The 24443-nt window shown below is 39.6% G+C and overlaps 1 long non-coding RNA gene across 2 annotated transcripts in view; it reads left to right on the forward strand.

Moving 5' to 3' along the window:
* The first annotated feature begins 417 nt into the window (after positions 1-417).
* Positions 418-24443, forward strand: part of LOC129092812 (uncharacterized) — a 39741-nt gene continuing 15715 nt past the window's right edge. For both annotated transcript variants that reach the window (XR_008531267.1, XR_008531268.1), the window contains exons 1-2: positions 418-507; positions 18090-18163. This is a non-coding gene — a long non-coding RNA (uncharacterized LOC129092812). The remainder of the gene's footprint in view (positions 508-18089; positions 18164-24443) is intronic.

Here is a 24443-nt window from a genome sequence, read left to right on the forward strand (position 1 = left end):
TAATAAAGTGCAGAAATGATTCATGGCAGATGAGGGCATACTTCATAATTAGATTACAGCTTGATGGACTAGAATGTATTAATTATGAAGACACATACACAGAGCTTTTAATGCAATTTTTCTCCACACTTTCTCTTTGCCCTCCGACCTCATTGGCACATTGCTCACTCATCTGTAGCCAGCTGCTGGGCCGAGTTACCAAGTTGTGGTAACACATTGTTACATCGAATTATGCACAGGCACGGACAGGCCATTCGCTAAGTGATGGCCACAATATGCATTTGCCTTGAAAACTTAGAGCGGGAGTTTAATTTATCGAGGGTGTCACATGGCAGGAGTGAGTAATTATTCCAAACAACCCTGTGGACCTCAGTGGTTAATGTATTCCAGGGCCCTAGGGGGAGCTGTCAGAAAAAGGACACCCTCACCGCTGCTCTGCTCACTGGCCATGTTGGATTGTGCTGGATTCAAGCTTCTCAATGCACTACCACAAATCACTCTCTGAGGGTATGTAATTGTGCGAAATATCTTCCCTGGTTTACAATTTCTGCAGCTCTGCATCATTACTAAGGTGTAGATTTAGTTCTCACTGAAGTTTCTTTGAAATACTTACTCCTGCTTGTTGGCACAACAATTGCTAGATGGTTTTACACCCTAACATTATAAATAAACAGTTAGAGAAGTTCCAGTAGGTTTTTTTTCTTTCATAAAGGAAAGCTATTATAGATTTGCTGTTGGTTTTGAAGTCTAAGCCACCAAACATTTGTGTTTATGAAATGATTAGACCATTGTTTTGTTAACTTCCTGTCTGCTGTTTATTGTGAGGTTCTGGTAAATAGTCATTAATGGTCAAAGCAGCTGTTGACAATAACTTATCAAGCAGGAGACCACAAACTCTCCCTTTGATGTTGGCATAGTTTCGAGGGGCGGTCATTTCCTGGGTCAAACTGTGCTAACAAACCGGTCTGCTTTTCAGTTTAGGGATCAACAAAGAAGTTTAGCAATGAAGTCTCTATGTTTTTGTAGCTTTACAATGTTTGGCTGGCAACCAATCTTTTATGATAATCATGCATTTTGCTATGTAGCTATTGTTTAAAAAAAGTAAAAAATTCCTATAATCTGTACTTTTATATTAATACAATGTCACCCAGAGACAAATCCACATTGGTAGATCATGTAGCTTCTTCAGATCCAGATATTTTCCTCAGGAGTTTGTGGAGAGCAAGGCCAAAGCTAAAATAAGGTCACATGAATCATGTGACCAGAAACGCAATTTCAAATGAATGTTCATGTTGCTTTGTGACTGCTGGATTTGCATGCCGCATCAACTTAAAAGGTGATAATATGTCAGTGTAGTGTTGACAGCTTGTTCCACTGCCTTCAAGCAGCCCAAAAAAGCAATCCGAGACCAAAATATTGCAAAATATGTTATGACACACTGTTATTTTTAAAATATGTTTTTTTGTTTTTTTTATTTATCTACAGTGGATCTGCAATGATATACATATAGATAGTGTTAGACAAGCTTTAGTTATATGCACCAGATGTTTTCACTCAAGTAAGTAGATAAGTAAAAAGAAAAATCCTCCACCTGCATTAAAAACAAATTGCTCTCTACCCATGGCTTCATCCAAATTGTACTAAAATTCCTTTGAAAGGTTTTGTAATATCCTGCTAACTGAAAAACTAAGGTGACGATAATATTAGTAATAAAGAACCCACAAATCAATCAAGATCCATCTTGAGCTATAGTCCTACTGCACAATAGCTCCTTTTGAATCCCACAGTAAAAATTAGGTTTGGTCATTAAGTTACTGAACCATCAGTCGTCATGAGTTGACAGAGTTTAGAACAGGGTGTCAGGGCATTTGTCTAGAAACACAGTGGAACTGTTTTAACAGGGTTCAAGCAAAGTGTGACTTTTATTCCCAGACTTCACATTATACCCATGAGTGTAGCTTGAAGACAAATAAGAGGCCTCGCTCTTTTAAACAGCACTGATAATAACTGTGGCTTTTGCATCCATGAGAAATCTCTCCTTATCTAGCGATTCAGTCTCACCCTGGCTCTCGGTGACTTACGCCTCCCTCTAATTCCCATTACCGGGAACACTGTACCCTTATTAAGGGAAACAATAAGCCACTTGTCAGCGCGGCAAGGAAATATGAGGAAGCATCTGCCTGGTCCAGAGGAACTCATGACTCTTGGTGAAAAAGCTCTTCGCCTCCCTCCTCCTGTCAGCCCTCCCTAGCCTCAGCCCTCCCCCCTGTGTCAGTCCTCCCTGTGACCTCCAGGAAGGCAGCGGTGGTGTGGAGGCAACTAAAAAACATAGTAAATCTGATCATCAGGGGATAAGCCAGAAATTGAATTTAGCTTCCTCCACAGTGGGCAGGGTTTTCAAGTGCTGCAGTTTGGGGATATGTGTGGGATGCACAGTTGGGAGTTAAAAGAAGGGTAGTTGGGTGGAGGGGGACACCCACTCTTGCTTGTCTTCAACCCCCCCAAATAGAAGCCCTGCTCCTGAGCCGTAAACCTGTCACAGAGATATGTCTCTGTCAATGATGGCATCCGACTTTTTTTTCCTTCCCCAACCGCCCCTGTGCTGGGCTGTTATCTCCTTCCTCCCTGCTATGTCTCCCTGCTCTTTAAGACAAAGGGTAATAAAGCTATAAATTGTGTGGTCTGCGGAAGGTATGGACATTCTGTCTGGGAGACGCTGTAAGAACTGCCATAAAGCACCCTCAAAGTCATAGCTGAAGATTTACAGTTATTTAACATCCTCCTCTTCCCCTAAATCACAGTGATAAGAGAATTAAGTGATGGCTATAGGTTCTTTGTCCTTACTCTATTGATTTTCTTCGCCCCTCAGAAGGATCTTGAACATTATAATTATTGAGCCCTGCAGTTTGATGCAGGTTTACAGAGTGGGAGAGGCGCCCTCAGTTCGATTGTAACACAGTTAAAACAAAAGGCACCCGTTTTTCAATTTGGTAATGGGCTTCCAATTATGCTTCATTTACCTTGTTTGGCCTGAAAATGGTTTATCCGAGGCCTCTGTGCTATAAACAGCTTCTTTTTGTTGGACAAAACCTCAGTAACAGCTCTATTTATCTTTAAGGCAGAGAGCCCTGCTTCTTCAGCAATTCTTCAGCCGTGGGAATAAAAGTGCTTTTTGTAACACATTTGTTTCATTAAGAACATGTCTCCCGTTGTTAGTCATTTTCTCGACACAGTGATCTGTGATGTCTCGAAAGCATTTCTGTTAGATAAAAATCAAGATCTACTGAAATGTGCCACTGTTTATCCCCACTTTATGAAAGCTTTATCCTCTTTTTAAACTGTTGGCCTGAAGACTGTGTGTGTGTGTGTGTGTGTGTGTGTGTGTGTGTGTGTGTGTGTGTGTGTGTGTGTGTGTGTGTGTGTGTGTGTGTGTGTGTGTGTGTGTGTGTGTGTGTGTGTGTGTGTGTGTGTGTGTGTGTGTGTGTGTGTGTGTGTGTGTGTGTGTGAGAGAGATACTTTGTCACCAAAAACATGGCCTTCTGCTCCTGAGGTGTTGACTCTGTGGTTGTGAAGGCGAGTGTCATTTGCTCTCCCAGTAGGAAAACTCTCATCACCCACGAACAAGGCATCTGAAACAGTAGGTCATAAATATGCATCTTTGAGATTGATCCAAGAGGAGAATTACGCTGCTGAATTATTTCCCCTGCAGTAATGAATAAACAAAACACTTGTACATGTGATATGTCTCCATTTCAGAACAGGTGTGAGTCTATTCAGGGGTTTTGTTCGTGCAGTATGTGAGCATGTACTGTATGTGCATATGTATTTGAACATGCTTTAGATGGCTTAAGATGGCATTTATGTAATCTGAGGCCCTGGATCTACCCTCAATAAACTGACATTTTACTTTCAAAATGTACTTACTTTTGTAAAATTTGATGTTAAACCAAAACTAATATCACCTGCTGAACAGATTAACAAATGCTCCCCAGTTAGGAAGTCATGTAGACTTTGGATTAGTAGGAAAACAAAGCAGAGACACTGGTTTTATGGTTATTATGATGGGCATGAGCATTCTTTTAGGAACAATGAAAGGCAGCAAACAGCTCATCTAAAGGTAAGACAATGTTATGGGTTTGGATAAGAAAAACATCTGATGATATATATGATACAGTATAGTGTTGAAAAAAAGTTAAATTGAACTGTTTTCCCTAAAAATGACAACTTCACTCATCTAACATAATATTATTTGTCACTTTAAGAGATAACTTTGCAGATGTTAGTCCCTGTGGTCATTTCTCAAAATTGTGAGGGACCAGTGGTAGCCTATTAAGAAATCAAGTCAAAAACCTTTATTATGCTCTTTCATTTTTGGATTTGGATTTGTTTTGTCTGACAACTTGACAGTATTTGTGGTGCAAATTAAGATAAGATAAGATAATCCTTTATTAGTCCTGCAGCGGGGAAATTTGCAGGCTTACAGCAGCATAGAGTAAAGTGCACACAAGAGACATAGTAGAAGAAGACAAGATAAAAGTAAAAATAAAAAAAATAAAATTATAGTTCAGTACAGTAATCCAACTGCAACACAGTGCTATATCCCAGAAATGTGATTGCAGGGATGGCAGTTGGTGACCAAAACATAGCTAAAAAGAGAATAAATATGACTCCAAAATAATGCTAATATTGCTCTGTATCTGTTAGCAACCGAGGGAATTTGTAAGATGATATTATGTAAATGTTGTTTACAACTTGCTCTGCTATGCGAAGGTGGCTGAAAAAATCACTTGATGCAGGTTCATGGTCTGGTGAAGTTTAGGCAACCAAAACTACTTGATTATTGTTAGAGAAAGTCATTGTCATGGTTAAATGAGCGCCTAAATGAGCGCCGTCGGTAAGACACGAAATGTGCAGCCTCTGGTATCATTGTCAGACCAGGTACAACCTCCGGGTATGAAAAGTGAAGCCAATGCAGAAGTGCTTTAATTCTGTAGTTTTTTTAGGGGAGGACAGATTAAAACTAGCAAATACACTGCCACAAGTATGTTCTATAACGTACAAATATATACACTCTCCCTTTCTTTTTCCCCACACACACAGAAACCCAAACATACAAACAGACACACACATTCACCTACACACACATTCACACACCGCGCCACAGAGGGCCACAGCCCCACTTACCACTGCCTGACAGTTGGCTTATTAACAAAAACGCAGGGAATATAATTCAATCATTTACCTTTGATACCCAGCCAGCTTTGTAATTTATTAATTCACACAGGGTGTGCGGGAATTACATTCACCAAGAAAAAAAAGTTGTTTTCGCATTCTTTGTGGACAAAACCCAACGCCATTCCCTCCCTTTTCTCTCTCTCGCGTCCACCTTACTGCAGCAGGGTCCTCAGAGACGGGGAGTAAAGAAGTTAAGTGCTTCTCTAGTTGAAATAATGACCCTGTGCTGATGTTTAGGCCTCATCAGCCAGAGTGCCTGAGGCCAGATCAGTCTGAGGCAGGAGGACAGGCTTTGCTTACACATCCCTCTCATTTGGTCTGACCTTTTGCAGTGTCTGTGATGTGGGAAGGCGATTGCTGTCTACATCATCAGTGTCACACGGCACCAGAAATAGCCTCCGTGTAGATCAGCTACCTTTGGAAGAGCGGGGCATAATGAACACTTTCACAGATACAGGTTGTGATGTAAAATCCAAATATCATGTCAAATGTTGCAAGTCCTTACAGAGAGCAGACCTACGGAATCAGACTTTGACACAAGCACTAGTGACACTCTCTGCATGGTACTGTAATCAGTACAGTATATCACTATCATTAAATCATCATTAATACTATCATTACATTTTTTTCTACAATAGATTACCATTGTGTGCAGTGTTTGCCAGCGTTATTCTGTTTTGATGACGCAAATAGGGCTTTGACGCATGAATGTTTGTGCTGTCTGTTAGTTGTTTGCCTTGGGTGTGTTTTTGCTGAAATGATTATCACCTTTTTGCACTGGATCTGAGTCAGAGTACCTCTGTAGCAAGATGCTCAGAAGGCAGCCTGAAGCAAATTCTTCAGTGTCATCTTTTTTTTGCCTTTCCAAGAACATCAAGCATTTGAATCAATGAGCCTTTATCAACAATCTGATTTTTTACCCCTCCATATCGCTTAGCTGCTGCACTGCCAGTCAAGTAGAAAAAAATACAGCAGTGTTGTTTTCTTTTTCTTTTTTTCCCCCTCTGGGTTAGTAAATAACTGCCACTGCAAAGTTAAAAGCATCTGAAAACCACTTCTGTAAATTATTGGCGATAAATTGTAATGAATCATACAGACCTGTGAGAAGTTTGATTTATAATTTGGGGCTGACAGCGAGAGGATATATTATCCTGAGAGCTGCTGGGAGGATTTGGTAGGCTCCATAGTCACATTCATCATTCTTTACTGAAGCCATTTTTTAATGTGTACCACTATTACGTCTTGTACTGTTCTACATATAATAGGACCATATACTGCTTCTTGACTCTCAGGCTTTCAGTCAGCTAGTTTCTATAGTTTAGATACTGCAGTTTCTTTGAAAGCGGTTCTCTCAGGGGACTGGATTTTATTTTCAGATACATAGTGTTCCTATAATGTGTGTCAAAATCTGCCTTATTATATTATGCATTTTTCAGGTCAGTTATTGTTTATCATTAACTGAAGATATACGGTACATTAATGCCTATAACCCGGGCGACTGACTAGCTTTTCCCAGAACTTTCATTGTCTTTATCAGCAAAATCTCTACAAACTGCAAAATAAAAAACAAAATCAATCCTCTGATTACCCCCAGGAAATGTTAGAAACTTATTTAGTCAAACTACTCTAAATAAGACATTTTTTAGAGTAGTTTTTTTTTTCTTTGCTTCTTTTTAAAAATAATGGATTATTTTACCTCCTTTGGCCCAAGACAGTTTATTAAATGAAATCAAATTAGCAATTTATACAGGATATCTTTCTTTGGGGAAGGTTCTTACAACTCATAGACATCTGAATCATGACAAAGGACCCGTATAACACACTGTTTTGTTGTTGTTTTGGTTGGGAGCCACCTAATTCTTAACAATGCAATATATATATATTAAATATAAAAATAGCGTATAATCTTATAATATAAAATCGTAATCTGAAATTCACCTTTATCTTTCAAATAATGTAGGGGAGCAAAAGGTTCAATATTTCACTAACATTTCACAAACATAGTGGAGTAGACATCTTGAGTTGCATAAAATGGAAATGGAAACCTCAAAATTGTACTTAAACAAAGTTCTTGAGTAAATGTACGTAGTTACTTCTAAACACTACTTTTCACATATAATGACATATTTCATATTTTTAAGTAGTTCTACAATCTATAAACTACTTTAAACCTATCCACCAATGAGCAATAAGTGTCTTCGTTTGACACAAGATGGTTCCATGCTAGCATGGCGGCCAACAACCTGGAGATCTCTACACAAGATGCTTTTAAAAAAAGATATACATTAGATGTATGTTTTCTATGTTTAATTGCAGTTGAACTTTAATAACTACATAGAAAAGTACACGTGCCTCCAGGTCAAGATATTACATTTATCAGATGGTAAGAACTAGAGGTCCTATGGCGATTAGCAGACCAAGGACAGTCATGTGGTGACAATGTTTACATCCCTCTGAGATCTAAAGAGCATTTACCCAAACCATATGCTGCCTTAATAATGGTTAGTGATATTTGTGTGAACGCACCCAACAATTAACGAGGGAGAAATGGGGCTGGCGTTAACCTCCGGGTATCCCTTGGATGTCAACACCCCTCTGCCTGAGCCTCTTCTCTCCCTCTGCCCTGCCCTTCTCCCTGCTCCTCACATCCCCCACCTCCATCCCTCTCCTTCCCTGTGCTCGGGGTCCGGTTGAAGTGATTTATCTCAGCGTGAAAAGACTTGTGATGACGCCGAGACAGGAGGCCTCGGGCCCTTGGCATTGAATGCTTCAATGGCGTTTGCATGAAGTTCACGGCCCCGGAGCCACGATAAATGTCAAGTGCAACAAACGTCCTGTAAATAAGATAGAGCTCTGCCAAAGCCGGAGTCTGCTTATTGACTACCAGAGCAGAATGTGGTGTCTGCGTGTGTGTGAGTATGTGCATGTGTGTGTGTCAGTGTATAAAACCGAACCTTGTCCTCGCTCAAAATAAAAAGCAACAAATCTTGGATTTCATAGATGCAGGCTATACTCTCAGAGCGGTTATGAGCTTTCCTCTGCATGGGGTTTTATTCGACAGCTATGTAAGAGTGAGGAAATGTTGAAGGTGAAGACCATTATAGAATATGTCATTACAAGTGTGTCTGCACATTTTCCCACACAAAATCTGGCTTGCTTCAATATACAGTCACAGTATTGCATTTTATTTTGTATCACATAGGACAGAAAACTGCTGAAAGACATGTTCTCTCCTTCTTTGTCAGGAGTAGCTAGTGGCTACTTAAAATCTTAATTTGCTACCTTTCACTTGAGATGTAAAAACTATATATGTCTTTTAGAAATGACTCCAATGTGAGGTCATGCTCAGTGCTGCCACCCAATGGATCCTAGTTGGATTAAATGTAACATTAGAGAATTATAAAAAGGGCTTTGCTCTAAACTCACCCAACAACATAGGGATGTAAATAAAGAAGTTTCTGATATGTGCTATTTGTTGACCAATGACATGAGAGCTACAGTCCAGAACATAGTGTACATACAGTAGGAGCAGCTTCTGCCCCAGTATAGTTTAGGACACACATACTTGTGCCACGTGCTCATCCTTTCTACACCAATAGTCGAGGCCTGAGGCCAACAGACACATGTTGTTTCTATAACACACAACATGGCTACTCCTTTATTAAATAATGTATGTCCACACTTCCTCAGCTCATGTCTGAATGTGTGGTATACTTTAATTTATGAAAGTATAGCATGAAAATAAATTAAGAAAAAAATACACCTACCAGAGATAGAGGCTGCACCCCCTTTTTTTTTTAAGTCAGACGACAAGGTGCCTTTATTCAATTCTGAAATTACATTTAAGGACTCAAGTGTATACTTCAAAGTATCATTTGATTTGATCAACCTCTCCTACTTCAGGATTTTCCCTGTTGGTTGAAAATGAGGAGCAGAGCAGGAACAGGGCTCCACGTTATTAGAGTTATCTGGGGAAGTACAGTCCTGAATATATCTCCTCAGCCGTTGTCATCCCCAGTTGATAAACTGCATTTCCTGTCAGTGGAGGACACTGAAGGTTACAGCTGAGATTAAAAAGAACAAAACAACCTTCCAACTGGAATGGTGAGACATTCCACCTACTGGATTGCTTCAAGTAATTCTGATCATTCAGAAGAGGATATGAACCCTAAATGAATCCTCCAGAGGTCCCTAAATATGGATGTAATAACAGCTTTTAACATATTTGAGACTTTCCACATGAGTGAGAGCAACCAAGCATGGGGACATGTGCTCACGCACTTACATCTGACATAAAACATGCAGCAATATGCAAACATTTGCCTACATGCACTCAGCTGATTAAACAGGCGCATAAATTATTGTACCCTGTCATTTTTATTTTTTATTTTTATATAAAGGCACTGGGTTGTTCCTCCCTCTATTGAAGTGACTCGCAAACATCACCAGCAGCACTTAGAGTTGGTTGGGCACAGACAGCGTGGCCTGCTGTATATCCAACCCTCGGCAGTGACCAAAAGCTGCGTTTGTTCACCAGCTCCAGACACACTGAGGCAATTTATGAGCCTCTGGCTGCAGGCTGATTAGAGCAGAGCTTGTAAAATGTATTTTGGCATGTATGCAGGGTTTTACTGGAGCTCCCTCTGTCACACATCACCCATTCATCAGTATGAGAAAGAGAGAGGTGAAACAAGAGCAGCAGAGGGTGGTGTGTCAGTGTGGAAGGAGGGCATTGTTCAATCCTCAAAAGCCTCCATTTTGGAAATGCTTTCCCTCAAACTGTCAGGACCTCATTATTTTAGAGACGAACACTAGATGAAGTTTGAATAATTATCATCTATTAACTTCACTGTCCTTGTTCAGTTTAAAATAATGTGAATATATGTTTTATAGCCCTCCGTAATATCAATGTTTCCCACTCTCAATAAATCCGCTCTTTGAAATCACATCTCTTCGTCTCCCAGAACAAAATCACCTCTTTTTTTTTTTTTTTTTTTATCAACCAGACAGAACAACATGTGCAGCCATTTCCTGGCCTCTATCCAAAACATGTCTGAGCTTCTCAGGAAGTATACATGAGCTCTGCTGTCACCCAACTTTCAGCATGATTTGTGACAGCACCGTCTGACCATAACAATTGCATTAACAAGCGCCGGAAGGCCCTGCCTGTCAGGCTCCGCTGATACCATGTGAGATCTTTATTAAATTACAATTACAAGACGACAAATCCTCTCTTTGTTCCACCTTATGGACTGCACTTGGACACGTGCCACTGTCACATGAGCACAGGCTGAGGCATTTCTCAGGAACGGGTCTTTACTCTTCTGGCGTCCTGTCTTCCATAGCATCAAACCTGCTGGGAGAATGAGTACACGCTTTGTCGAAGACAATTTGATTTGTAAGAGAAGCAAATTCATTTTCTCAGACTAAACTATATTTCTGTGATACCTTTGTCTTGTAAGCTGCTCCTTTTCATGGATAGTGTAACTTTTGGCCACCTTCACTGGTAAGTTAGGTAAATGTGAAAGCTACAAGACACGGCAGACTTTTTGACTTATTATAGCAGTAAAAACACCACTGTAATTAGAAACATTAATGATGGCTGCATTCCATTTCCGTGAGGTAATTCCAGGGTCCTGGTATTGTACAAGCTGGCTCACTGGGATACTTGATGGAACCAAGGTGTCATTAATGTTATTAGTAACACCTGTGCTTTTCCTGCTGACAAGTCCAAATGTCTGCTGTGAAAAATGCTTATTTCACAAGGCTACCAGCATGCTTCTATGACTGGTCCTTCTAAAGAGTAAAATTCTGCACATTGCACAGACAAAGGGAAGACAAACAAACCACTGTTGTGATGAGAACCAATTAAATGTGGGGAAAAATCGAGCCCTCACGATCACCCGCATGTTAAATTATTGAACATCAGGGGAAATAGGGGATATCTGGCCGCCTTTAAGCTAGTTGCTTGAAGCTAGCTAGCTACTTATCATCTTTAGGCTTTAAAAAACAAAGTATGTAAATGCATATTCTGAAATGAAATTGCTATATTAATAATGCAACATTTTGCTTTTAGTATATAGTGTTATAGGTGTTTGTTTTGTTAAATTGGGGTGTTTGTAGAAATATATTGGAGTGTCACTGACATTACACTGGAGGGGGCTTGACCATTTGCTTAATCCCGTCCCTTAAATGTAAAGTGGCCAGTCACTGGCTCAGCTCTACACACTCATTTTCTGGCTGATTTGATGGATTTCGATCTAATCATGGTTACACGTTGTGTTGTAGTGATACTCGTTACGCTGAGAGGTTGGATTGAGGAATGCTTTTTTTAAGATGTTATGTTTCTCCATAAAAACCTCTGGAGCTTAGCAGAGTACATTGGCGGATCATTAACCAGCGTTAGCACTTCTATGCTATGCAAGCTACTGAAGGTACACTGAATGACGCACACATGCTGCTTTTATGCATCTTTATCTTTTTAACCTGTTTTTGCTGCTGAATCAGTTCGACATCCTGGATACATCCTTGAATCTTATATTATACACACTTCTGTCTGCTTCCCTCTGAAATGGAGTATGTGTGTTTAAAAAAAAAAAAAAAGAATTGATTATATCTATTCAGGGAGTGCCGTTAGTGACAGTGTGGGCTCCATGGTAACTTTAACAGCTTCAAGGACTACCAGCGGGAGGCAGGGCTTAGCAAAAGGTCACTTAGCCACTGATGCAACGCATCTGTGAGGAAAACAAGACACACTGATGAGGGACAAACGGGGACATCCTCATAACACATCTTAAGCAGAAGGCAAAGCTCTTTGGTTGTGGGGATGTTGAATAAAAGGTGGGCCATGTTTTCAGATTTCCCACAGTAGCATAATGTCTCGCAGCATAACAGAAGTGTAAATAGTTTTAACTTTGTAGGCTAAGCAGCTAGCATCGATAGCTAGCTTAGAGTTTCAATATTCTAAGTATAAAAAAGTATAAAAAGGTTTAAAGTAAAGTTTAAAGTATAAAATAAGTTCTTATATTTCCTAAATATAATTTTTATTAACAGATTTTTTTCACAACAAAAATACAGTCAGTCTTCCGAGCTAGACCTCAAGGTGTTCATCAGCAATATTGTCAAGCAAGTCCACTAGGAAGCAAATAAACAATTACTCTTACCAAACCACCTTGATGCATTAGTGTTATTTATGACCCTAGTGTAAATATAAATTGAGGTGAGTAGGAAATGAAGCCCTCTCTAGGGCGTCATTTTATTCATGCTGGCAAGCAGTAATTCTCAAATGCTGAAAACAATACAGTCTGCATATGATAATGCATCTGGTGGATAAAATATGCCTTACACTCGGCATGTGTGTGGGCTGAGGCAATCACATATGCAGAGAAGCGGAAAGCGCTCCGGAAGGATCAATAAAGTGCATAGGATTTGGGATTTATGATGACATTATATCGATCTATTAGGAGCTGACGGTTTTAAGCACTCAGAGGTGCCAATGGGTATTATAACTATATCAGAGCTTAGACAGAATTACTGTATAACAGAAGATAAACTAAAGCATTTCCCTTTTACAATTACTGTCGCACCTTTTCAAAGGCTGATTAGTGTAGACAAAGACAAAGTGAGTGTGATGCAGCGCTGTCTGCTGATGGAGAAAGTCGCTTTGTTTTCAGATAAATTTGATTTTATGTAGCTTAGTAAAATTTGTTCAAATCTCATTAGCCCATGAAAGCTTAAATGAAAAATCTCTCTCTTTGGTACTCATAAACATCAAACATGCATGTCAAGTATGTAATAATGCAGGCCTATGTTGCGTAATATGCCTATCTTGATTTCTGCTGTGATGTTTTGTACATTTCCACTCATCTTGAAGAACATACCTACAAATGAGGGCCAGAATGAGATAGACAAAGATAAAAACCCTCCTCCTGTGACTTCTCAGGGGAAATGGAGTCATTTAGTAGATTTCTCTCCATGCGCCCATCACTCAAACCGAGCTGCTTTCACCATACCGCTGATAATCATACATATTCTATGCGCTCGAGCACCATAAATCTCTGTCCCTGTTTCATCCCTCCGTCATTCATCAATCACGCAGGGAGCAGGATGAAACACCGCCTGCTGGAAAATATATCATATTAGTACCTGGGATGTTTACCAAGATAATGTGAGACAACAGCAGAGGGTAAAATATAGCACCACTGCATTCCTTAAATTAAAACCACTCCTCCTCCCCTTCAGACCACCCTCTTCTATGGGAAATTCTGTCCATGTGTCCTTACCCTTCTCTCACCTTGATACATAACTAACTTTTGAGACACAACACTTAAGCCTAAAACAGAAGCAACCCAGTTGCACAAAATGCAATTTATGTGCTGTGTTGAATATGGAGTGACAAATTGCAAACACGTTTCCAAAACCTGTACAGTACATAGATGATATGAAATCAAACTAAATTATAACATTAGATTTGTACTCAAAGCAACAGTTACTACTGTGGTGGTAGTTGCATAATAATAATAATAATAATAATAATAATAATAATAACTTTAACTTTAGCACTTTGTGTTTGAGTTTACAAAGTGGTTTGACAGATGAAGCAGAAAAAGCAAGGCAATAAAACAACAGAAAGCTCAACAATGAGGCCAAACAAAGCAAGACAAACTGAAGAGTTAACCCACATAAAACAGTGCAATTTTTCACACAGTAAAACCGATAGATACGATAGAAATTAATTAACGAATTAAATAAATAAATGTAAAATAATATGGTAAAATAATGTAATTATTCAAACCAATAATAAAATAAAGCATTATAGTGACGAAATCCCATAAATGCCAGTCTGTAAATATCATAAATCAATGATAGAAAGTCCATTTCATTTTCTATATTGCTTAAATCTGAGGATAATGACATAAACATTTACTTAGAGATCTTCTCCTGTCCCTTTACGCTCCAACCAAAATGTGTCATTGTTCAATCGTTGTATTGTGATGGTCTGGTAAATAGGGGTGCTTACTTTCAATATAATTACATGACAAGGAGCTACACTAAGAAACAGGAAAACAACTGTCCTTAAGTTCCTCAACTGTGTTGGCCATTGATGCCTTAACAATAAGTATATATCGGTACATATAGGCACTGTGAGTAGTCAGTTAATCTGATATTTTCGAAGTGAAAATTTAGTTTCAATGGAAGTAGACTGTCAGGGCATCATGTTCGCAGTAGTTTTCTATTGACTTCAGTTGACAAATAAGTCAATAAAACTTACATTACATTATACTTCTCTCACATTAACAACACTTATACTATTGAATTTCCATTGGCATACGCTGATGACATGTATCATTCTGAAAATCATTAGCGGCAATTACCTCTGGCCGGTCTCTTTTATATATTATTCACCAATTTGGAAAAAGATGGATTCCAACTGTATTAGCCCTGTGCGTCTCATTGCAAATTCTAAAGTGGCCACATATTAAGCAAAATGTCAACATTTGTTTAAAAAAATGATTTCTGTATGCAAATATAAAAGAAATTACACAGTCCCTCATTTCATCGGTTCTTTAGATTTTTAGTACTGGATTCTTTAGGTATTTTGTTTTTTGGTTTGTGTGCGCTAAAGCTTTCCCCCAGGACAGTAAGCTACAGGCTGTGTATAGTACTGAAGGTTTTTTCCCTCTCTAGTATATCCCCTCTTAGATTAGAAATGTAATTTGGGGAGATGAATGCATTCTATTCCAGTTTGCTGTGATCAGGAGTACTGCTGTTCCGAAAACAGCATTGCTTCCCGATTATTGAATTTTTATGGCCAGGTAATTAATTGCAGATTCCATGTTTTGTTCTATTTCTTCCTCTCTGACATTTTAATTTCGACAAAAAGCCACGGTCTCCACACGGCCCTTCTCTGGAGATCCTAATGGCCTATAAAACATGATGACTTATAGATATGGCAGGGAGTTCACTTCGCCAATGATTGTTTGAAACCTTGCTGATCACACAGAATTTAGTCCCCCTCATGCTTCCTCCCTCCCGCCATCTCATCCCTGCCTTTCCTTCCCAACCTCCTGAATTCATTTCTTGTCAATTAAACTGCAGCTACAGTGTCCCATCTGAAGAATAGGAATCTATCAATGTGTCATCGACCGAGAATTCATTATTGGATGCGGCCTGGTAACTTTTCAAAAGCAGCGTTCAGCCCATTATTCCTCAAAGACGATTGTCATTACTTGACCAGGCAGGCGAGTGTCCTTGGCTTGCATGGAAGCACTGCATTTAAGGGCAAGGGGGAATCAATCGTAGCGGAGGGTGACAGACGCCATATCTCAAGGTAGACAGGTTTGAATGCTTATATCAAATCAGAATCCTTTGCTGGCATGGGGAACATTAGTTACCCTGGTGTCAGGAGCACATGTAGGCCAGCCATCCAGGAAAAAAAGGGGGACGGCGGTTTGTTATTTTATGCAGGTCTGCTAAAATGTCTCAAGATATTGATGAGCTACTATAAAACATCATTCTCCTCTATGCATAAAAAATAGATGCATATTCAATGCCTTGGATGTTGCACTTTTATTTTTATTCTTAAATAACAAAGATGAAGCTTTATTTTTATTTATTTTTACAAGTGGCGGCTAGAACTGGCTTGCAAATTAAAAAAATCTTAAAGAAAAATTGGTAAAATGCTGCATGTTATAATGCCAATTCAGCAACATTATGCTGAGACTAAGGCTCATTACATTGGCACTGAACAGACTATATTAGCATTTAACAATACACTCACTTAAGATACAAAAGAAAGGTTGATATGAATGAGTCTAGTTCTTGGCCGAACCACTAACCTTGCTTTTGTCCCCCTCTACTCTAACATATGTCCACAGGATATCTATCCACGTGTGTTTATTTATCATCCGTCCTTAGCTTCTTTCGTCTTTTCTGCTGTCCCCTCGTCATGGTGCTGTTTTTCTGCTGTGTAAGCATAAGTCCGCACAGCATATCACTCCTGAAGCATACCCCCCTCCTAACCTTCAAGAGTTCTCCCTGCACATTCTCCACGGCTTTGTAATGGCTGATGCAGTTACCATATTTCAGCCCTAATTGGGTCGAAGCTACAGAGCCAATTTGGGAGGGTACTTCGGAAGAGAGTTCCTCTGCGACATTGTTAGGCGTTGAGTCCTCTGTGTTGCCAGGTGTGGATTGTAATTGCCACTGAATGAAAAGAGCACCTCAGAAGTGGAGGGCCGTTGTGGTTTCTTTGGGGTATGTGGGTGCTTTATCCACAGCAGTGTTTTCCTCTCTTTTTGCTCAATATGTCAATCCAGACAAGATGAGATTGGGTGACTTGTCTTGTTTACATCTTTTACGTTTGTTTTTGGAGCAATACTGTTGCCTTGGGAGAACACCGTTTGTTCGAGGCAACCAAGTTGGGCACTCATCAAAATAACATATTACGTACCGCACCCTTACTGTATTCTATTTCTGCCTTCATCCTATTTTCTTATGTGTAGCAAATGTGCTTTCTCATCCAAGAAGCATTGCTCAGAGACTAAGATGCGTCTCACTGTCTGACCTTAGCTGCCGCTCCTCAGAGCCAGGATCTATGGAAGCCATTTTCTCTCTAGCCAGTCATGAAGAAGCAAGAGATGTAAATGTCAGTCTGTGTCTCCTTAACACTCAATAAAGGGCTGGGATTGGGCCCCTCCACTCCGCCAGTCGATTGGCCATCTAATGAGGAGAGGCCTTACCATAACTCTCCAAGATTCACTACTGTTTGTGTTTCACCAGAGGCCCTAGCACAGTAATAATTCCAACTGGATAAATGTTTTCCCGATAACAAGCTGAAATAACCTGTCGGGTTGAAGTTGATGTAGAAAAGAAGAATCACACAATTAGTGATCAGTGGAGATTTATCCTGGTAGCAGGAGACAGAAGGCTAAGTCCTGTTCTCTGTCTGGCAAATATCAAGGCTACCTTGCTCAGATGTGCTCTTTCTTCTGTTTTTCCTGCGTGTCATTAGTCACAGGCTTTACCTTTGTAGCAGACCTCCTTGTTTTTACCTCTAAATGCCCCCTCACACTAGCTTGTTAATGTAATTGAAGTCACTCTGAGGGAGGATGTTATGGATGAGGCTCATGCAATGAGACAATGCTACCTAATCTCCGTTTATCTAGAGGCTACTTCCCACCTTGAAAAACGGAGGTAGCACGGAAATCCATTTAGATTTGTTGAAAAGATAATAATAAAGAAGGTTTTAAATTAAAGACATCAGTTACTTCAAATCATTATAATGGCTCAATCTACAACCACTTTTAACTGCATTGATTGTTCAAAGGCAGACAAAGTTGTCTTTTATAGCAGCCTGTTTGAAATTTTGATTTGGTTTGTTAATTGGCACTTTCTCTGCAATCATTTTCAAATAAAGGGCTTATTTAAATATCCTAAAAAGACAGCGATTACATCGTGTCAGACCATTACGCCTTTCCACACCTTATAATGTTACAAGGCACTCTAAAGTTGATTAATTGCAACCAATTTCGTCATAAAGAGGTAGGACTACTGTAGCTATTGTAATTAACCTTTAAGTGTGATGGACTTTACCGTATATTGCCCATTTCTATTACTGACCCACATATATCACACCAGAATACGCCGCCGTTCCGTGCATTCGAGGCCTCCCAGGAGCCTCAGCATACATAGTGTATGCGATGACATCATATCCCCAAGGGAGTGTGAATTATCTTGTTTTTGCCAGATCTCTCATATGTATTTTCTCTGCTGTTCCTGCTGAAATGTATCATTTAAACCATTAGCAGCACCTAGCTCTTTCATTAGAATGAACTATATCATCCCCTCCCCAGAGGCCCCCGCAAGCCACTGGACTGTGAGAATACATTTCACTGAGAAGGAAAATTGAAGGCGGCAACATGCCTAGGTAAAGTATTACTTAATTTATACTGCTAATGTATAACATTGATTCTCTGTGGGGAAAATAAAGGACAACATATTTTCAGAGCCCACATCATTAAGGTTTAATAATTTAGACCCAGTTAGTGTGATAATAAATATACTGAGGGAACTTAAGTGAGGGTTTTGGTGATGAATGCAATTAGAAAACATTGCACTTACATAGAAGAATAATATGAATGGGGTGTAGAAATTAATTGGAGTTGGAGAAATGGTGTGGCCTGCGGTGTTTCACAGGAGGGATAAAAAATTGCCTTTTTTTCCAGGAGCCCTATCCAGAATACTAACTATCCTCTGCATGCTGATTTTCCTTATCAATATCTACACAACTAACAAATGGCTGGCCTAAAAAATGGGCTCCTGCTGCTTCTCATTTCTAAATGCAGGTTTGCACTCTGAAATGAAAAGATGGTGATAATGTGTATTCAGATTCTTGTGAAGTGTTTCATTTCATTTCTGTTTGAGCGCATTGCTCTGTGCATTACCCATCACAGTTCTAGTCCGTCATTAATTGGGGAAATATGGGATATGCTGTCACCGCTGCACATGCAGACCCAAAGATTCATCTGCTTCATACAGTATGTATCAGCAGGACTGTGATGGCTCTTTAAACCTATTCATTATATTGCACAATTTAAATTCCCGATAATGGGGGTGCATAAAAATTTAAAAGCAGTGATTAAAGTCAGAGACAATATTAAAAGCAGGGTTTAACAAGGTCTTTGTTTCTTTTAATCCATAGAATTACTGTCAACATCTTCTTATCACAATTATTTATTTTACATTTGCAAAACAAATGTCCTTATGTTAAAGCTAGGGTTGGTAATCTTCTGCAAAAACATTCTTTGTTATATTTGTTGAAAATCTTATTACACACGAAGAGCAATCAATAAATTAAAAGCTCTGACGAAAAAAGGAGAAACTGGCTGTTGCAGGTCTGTAATAAACCAATGCCATCATTTCATTCATCGGATTCACCAGAGTCCTCCATAAGCTGCTAGATTGACAGCTGTGAGTACTAACAATATCCATATTTGTTGTTTACTTTCAATATGATACCTTATTTCTTATGATAATTTAGGGGGAGTGGCTTTGAGAAGAGGCCTGAAGGGATGGGGTCTCCAGCTTTAGCAATTTTTGGAGCTAGTACCACTAGCTGCTTCCATTGGAAAACAGTTGGCAACACTGGGCTGGGTTTTGTGGTTGGGTATTTTTAAATCTCAAGCATAGCTTTAAACAGGGCTTTAAATTAACTGCTATCTCGGATGACAACCAATAGTTTATAAAGTGACATGTCATTCTTACAAAAGGGACTCCATGTGAACATTAACGTTGCTACTACACAATGTGGTCCAAAATGTAAAATTTAAAGTCACATATGATGTTAAAAATGTTATACATACCACACTATTTGTTTGGTATGGTAGTGGAGTAACAATGTTGGCATTTAAGAAAGTGTTGAAGATTATTACTTTGTATAGGTTGTCATATTGCGTCTTATTTTATCAGATGCATAAAGCTACATTCCTGCCCTTGAAATTATTTGTTTATTTACTGGCTAGTTCACACTAAACAAGCCCTTCCAAAGATGGTGAGGTATGAGGAGCACTATGCATTTTGTAGCATCGATAATGTTCCAGTCAAAAGACCTCTTCTTAAAAAAATGGTGGAGGTTTTTCAATAGTTCTCCCAAAGCTACATTTTACACCCCACCAAAAGATTAATAGTACGTCGCCCTTGAAAAATGAAATTCAAAGGTATCAAAAGGCTGCTAGGGATTAGAGCCAGGGATTCTGATATCAAGCCCAGTTTACTCTTTATGATGTCATTTTCTTTTTATGGAGGAAGCAGGGGGTGAAAGCTCAAGGCAGATACAGGATCCAGGTTTGGGGGTAATCTCCCATATACCACAGTGCATAAATCTGCTCCATTGATCTCTGGAATCATACTTTATTGACAAGAGCGAGTCTCTCCTTTTGAAAAGTGATAACTGCGCAAGGCAGTCCCACTAAACGTTTATGGATGTCATTCCTGCCTTGGTCTGGGCCCCTGCTCTGTAATAGCTTTTAGCGTCATGTAACACTCCTACGTGTGAGTGAATGCACAAATGTGTCTGAGACCCTGCTGAGTAGGTTTACGCTCGCCGTTAATCATTGTCCGGGCCAGCTGGCTGTAGCCACTGGGCAGGTGGGCCTGTCAGGTTGGCAGCCTCAATCATGCAGCACTGAAACCGGAGCCTTCAGGGACGACCATGCCCCTGGTGTCTTTCAAGTCCCACGTCAACTGGTGCTTACCAAGTGCTATTTTGACTGATACTTTAGATAAGGTCCAGTGTGTTGAACGTGCCAAAGAGAGATAATTAAATCCCAATAAAAAGACACATAAAATTGTATAGGAAGACATCATGTTTATATTTCGTCTTTGGTTTCGTAACAGTGAAACTTTAGTTGTATCTTGTTCACTAGCCTGGGGATTTAGTAGCTTTCCCCTATATGTTGAATATGGTCTTGACAGATTGAATTTTTGGTATTTGTCAACTTGGCTATTGCTCTTGTGTTTTTGTCTATGACTACTGGTCATGATAACATTTTACACCATTATAGAAATTTTAAAAACCCAAACTCAAAGTACAGCCTCCTACGGCTTTCCAAAAAAATTGATTCAACAGGAATCTTTTCAAACACTTGTCTTTGATGTGAAAAAAGAATTAAACAAATAATAGGAACATATGAAACTCTTGTAGCTGTTGTAACAATACATACAAGTAGGGAAGTTGTAGCAGACACAAGCCAATGGATTGTGAATGCAGGTTTCTGAATTGCCAAAGAAAAAGTACATGGAACACACCATTCAATGTTCATTGAGTGCTAATCAACAATAAAGGTATATCTAGTTGATGTACTGTCCAACTTTTGTACAGTTTGCTGCTGACTTTAAACAATCAACCCAGTAAGATTCCTCATCTAAAGGTCTTGTTCCCAAACCACCCTGACATCTAACTAGCTCATTGATGGACAGAGGGTCAGAGGTGTTTAGCATTTTCCACTGTAAGTTAACACTGACGAGAGGGAGAGCACTATGCGGCCTGTTCTTCCATCCATCGTGCTGAAGTGGCTCTGACAGGCAAGCATCTGTGCCCCCAGGAGCTGACAAGTCTCCCGTGAACCAACAGGAATGCTTGGACCCCAGATTAGCAATGTGGCCCACAATGAGGATGTTTTGTAGGCTGTTTGGAGCCGTCAGGACTGGGTTCAATGACTAGTTTCTGTCTGTTATAGTATGTCCCAAGCAAGGAGTTTAATACACATCAGTCAAACTGATAATATTAAGTTGCTGTTGTTGACTGCGGATTAGATATTGCTTGTGTGGATGCTGATTTACATCTTTCCCAAAGCTTCAAAAAGTGGTTGGTCATAGTACAATAATTGGCTCATTAGTAGCACTTTTGTCTATTAAGTATAAAGGATTATCTGCGTTGTGTAACTTCAGTCATTAGAAGCCCTGTGAAATCAAGCCAGTGAGTTTTTTCATTCAAGTGCCAAAGTCCAGGGGCCAAATGCATAAAAACTCTGTGTACGCACAGAAACAGAAATATGCATAAGCATTATTTTTTGTCAGATTTATGAAGGCACACCTGGTTTCTTTGTGTAACTGGCTAGCATGTAGGCCTTTGTATGCACGCCTGTGGCTATTTACAGCCCAAATACCACAAATTCATTGCATATACCTGTAAACTCTCATTGTGGCCATAATTCATACAGTTGTGTTTTCTGTCTTTGCAGCACGTTTTTGTGTTTGGTTGGGTTTTCTGTGGCCCCCGTCCAATAGAAAAAAAACCCAAAACATCTCCACTATAGCTCACTGATTAACATTTTATATCTTGTTTGTTTAATCAAGTGTATAAACAAGTCCGGTTTTATGTGGGGTTACTGACACTATTGGCCAGGCACAGTGACTTCCTGGAGTCTTGTCTTTGTGAGGTTGCAAGGCAACCAGTGTAGGCTTCCCTACTTTTTGATTTTTCTGAGCTTTCGCACGGCGAATAAAGGCATCAATCACGTTGGACGCACTGACATATTCAAAAAGGACACTATAGCTTGGCCGAGGGGTATGACAGAGAGGCTCCAGAGTCCGAACCACGAGAGCAAAATTAATTACTCTTTTCAACCTTGACAAAGGTAGCGTAGAGCAGATAAACTCCTTCCGTTCTTACCTTTCACAATAAAAGCCCTAGACATATAGATTGCCTAACTGTTTACAAGAGGAAAAGTTGTGTTGTATTTGTCAAGCCCCTGAGTGTAAAGAACTTAAGTGTGCAACTGTAAAACATCTGAAAACTCCTTGTGTTGTGTTGTTGGTGATCACAAGATGAGTGATTGAAGTCAGCAATGAATTAGCAGCTACGGTGTGCTGGGAGCACATTGGTACAGTTTATAAACGGCTTGAAAACAAACCAGCCTGGCCTTTCTTGAGTTTCACACGGCCATCAAACTGTCAGGTCAAGAAACAGGCGTCTACCCTTTAATGTCTCCTCATCCCTCGCTGTGCCAGTAAATTCTCTAAAGAGCAAAGACCTCTTTACCGCAATCTTTTAGTTTTACACTGACAGCTATCGCAGCTCTTCTCTTTCTCTCAACTTACATGCATGTAACAGCTGCTCTTGTAAATCTTTTATTTACATATTAATTAAACAGTCAGGGATGATGTGACACTCACATTCAGTGTATTTTAGTTGAGAATATTCTGAAAGAGACGTTGATTAGTAGTGCATATTTATCTGCTCAGAGCTTGTTCCTTCACCATAATTACAGAATGAATTCTATGCAAATCACAACAGTTATAAGTCACCCTGGTCTTATTATTATCTCCTGAGCCCAGTGTCCCTGTGAAAGTTGAAATTTGTGATCTTGTGTAATGAGAGTTGAGGGTGCCGCAAGAAATCACAGTCATAAAGCTATGTCCTGTGGATTATATTGACAGCATACACACAAGCACATTGCACACATATTCACATCTCTGTTTCCAGTTTCATGTTTAGAGCTGCGTTCCTGTGGGTAAGAATTATAAATATAAAAACACTGACAATACGTCCTACTTGGCCTTTAAGACCTACATAAGTGGTGCTGTGCTGAGGCCAGCTGGGTATTAATAGTTGGCATGGGAAAACGTAAATCATTGCTCTCTTACCAAAAATGTCATTCAATCCTTGTCAAGCTTGTCCTCTTGAACTGCTCAGTAAATCAAACCATGTGTTCTACCCCAGGAAATATTCCAATTCTACAGGCACAGAAATAGCCAAATCAACACATCAATCAAACCTCATGCCAATCAATTTGAGTTGAGTAATGGCTTCTCTAAATGGCCCTGTGTCCTCCACACTGTCCTCCATTCTGTAACTGCCATCCACTTTTCCAACTGTTTCATTTAGCCAATTTGGGTCTCTAAGGCAGTCACTAGCTGCTACTTCCTGTTGTCCAGGCTGTCACAACACAAGTTATAAAAAGAGAACCCGGGGCCTATTTTGAGCTGGGAGGACCTGGGGGTCAGTTGAGGATGAGGGCGAAGTGAGAAGGAAGGGACTGGCATTGTGTGAACACAAGATCACCATGCAACTAACGTGGCCTCAGCTGCAGTGCACACAGTCAGAGCTTCAGAGATTAGATTGACCAAAAGCTCAAAGTTAAAGGTATATTTCAACTTATATCAGCCAGTTTGTATGTTTTTATGAAGGCAAACTTTATCAGATATGTCATAAAGATGCTTTGTATACAGTTGGAGACAGTTAACCATGAAGCACATTTGGTTAATGCTGGTGCCACAATATGAAGCACGTACTTTATATCACATTGATCTAGTATCCAGTCTACTCCAATAATTTTGAGATGCATATGATTTGTAACTGGGGTTTTTAAACTACTTTCTACATATTTCAAAGTAGTCAGTTAACCCAAATGACCAAATATAATATTTCCTCACTTACCATTACTTGTAGCATACTTTATTACATAGCATACTATCTTTTCTTTATTTTTCTTTATTAAAGTACGTATTTAGTGTTAAACTAAGTAAAATTTCTATTTAGCTTTCTACAATTAAAGTAGATGAAAGTGACATGTCTTTGAGATTTCCAGAGACTGGAGACTTCCATTTCCAAATGTATAGTAAAGAGCTATGGTTGGGGCCAACACTACATGAAGCTAGTTTCTCCAAGCCTGACCTGATTCAGCCCAGCCCGACCTCAGGTCAGG

This window comes from Anoplopoma fimbria, chromosome 6 (genome assembly GCF_027596085.1).
Source record: "Anoplopoma fimbria isolate UVic2021 breed Golden Eagle Sablefish chromosome 6, Afim_UVic_2022, whole genome shotgun sequence".
NCBI lineage: Eukaryota > Metazoa > Chordata > Actinopteri > Perciformes > Anoplopomatidae > Anoplopoma > Anoplopoma fimbria.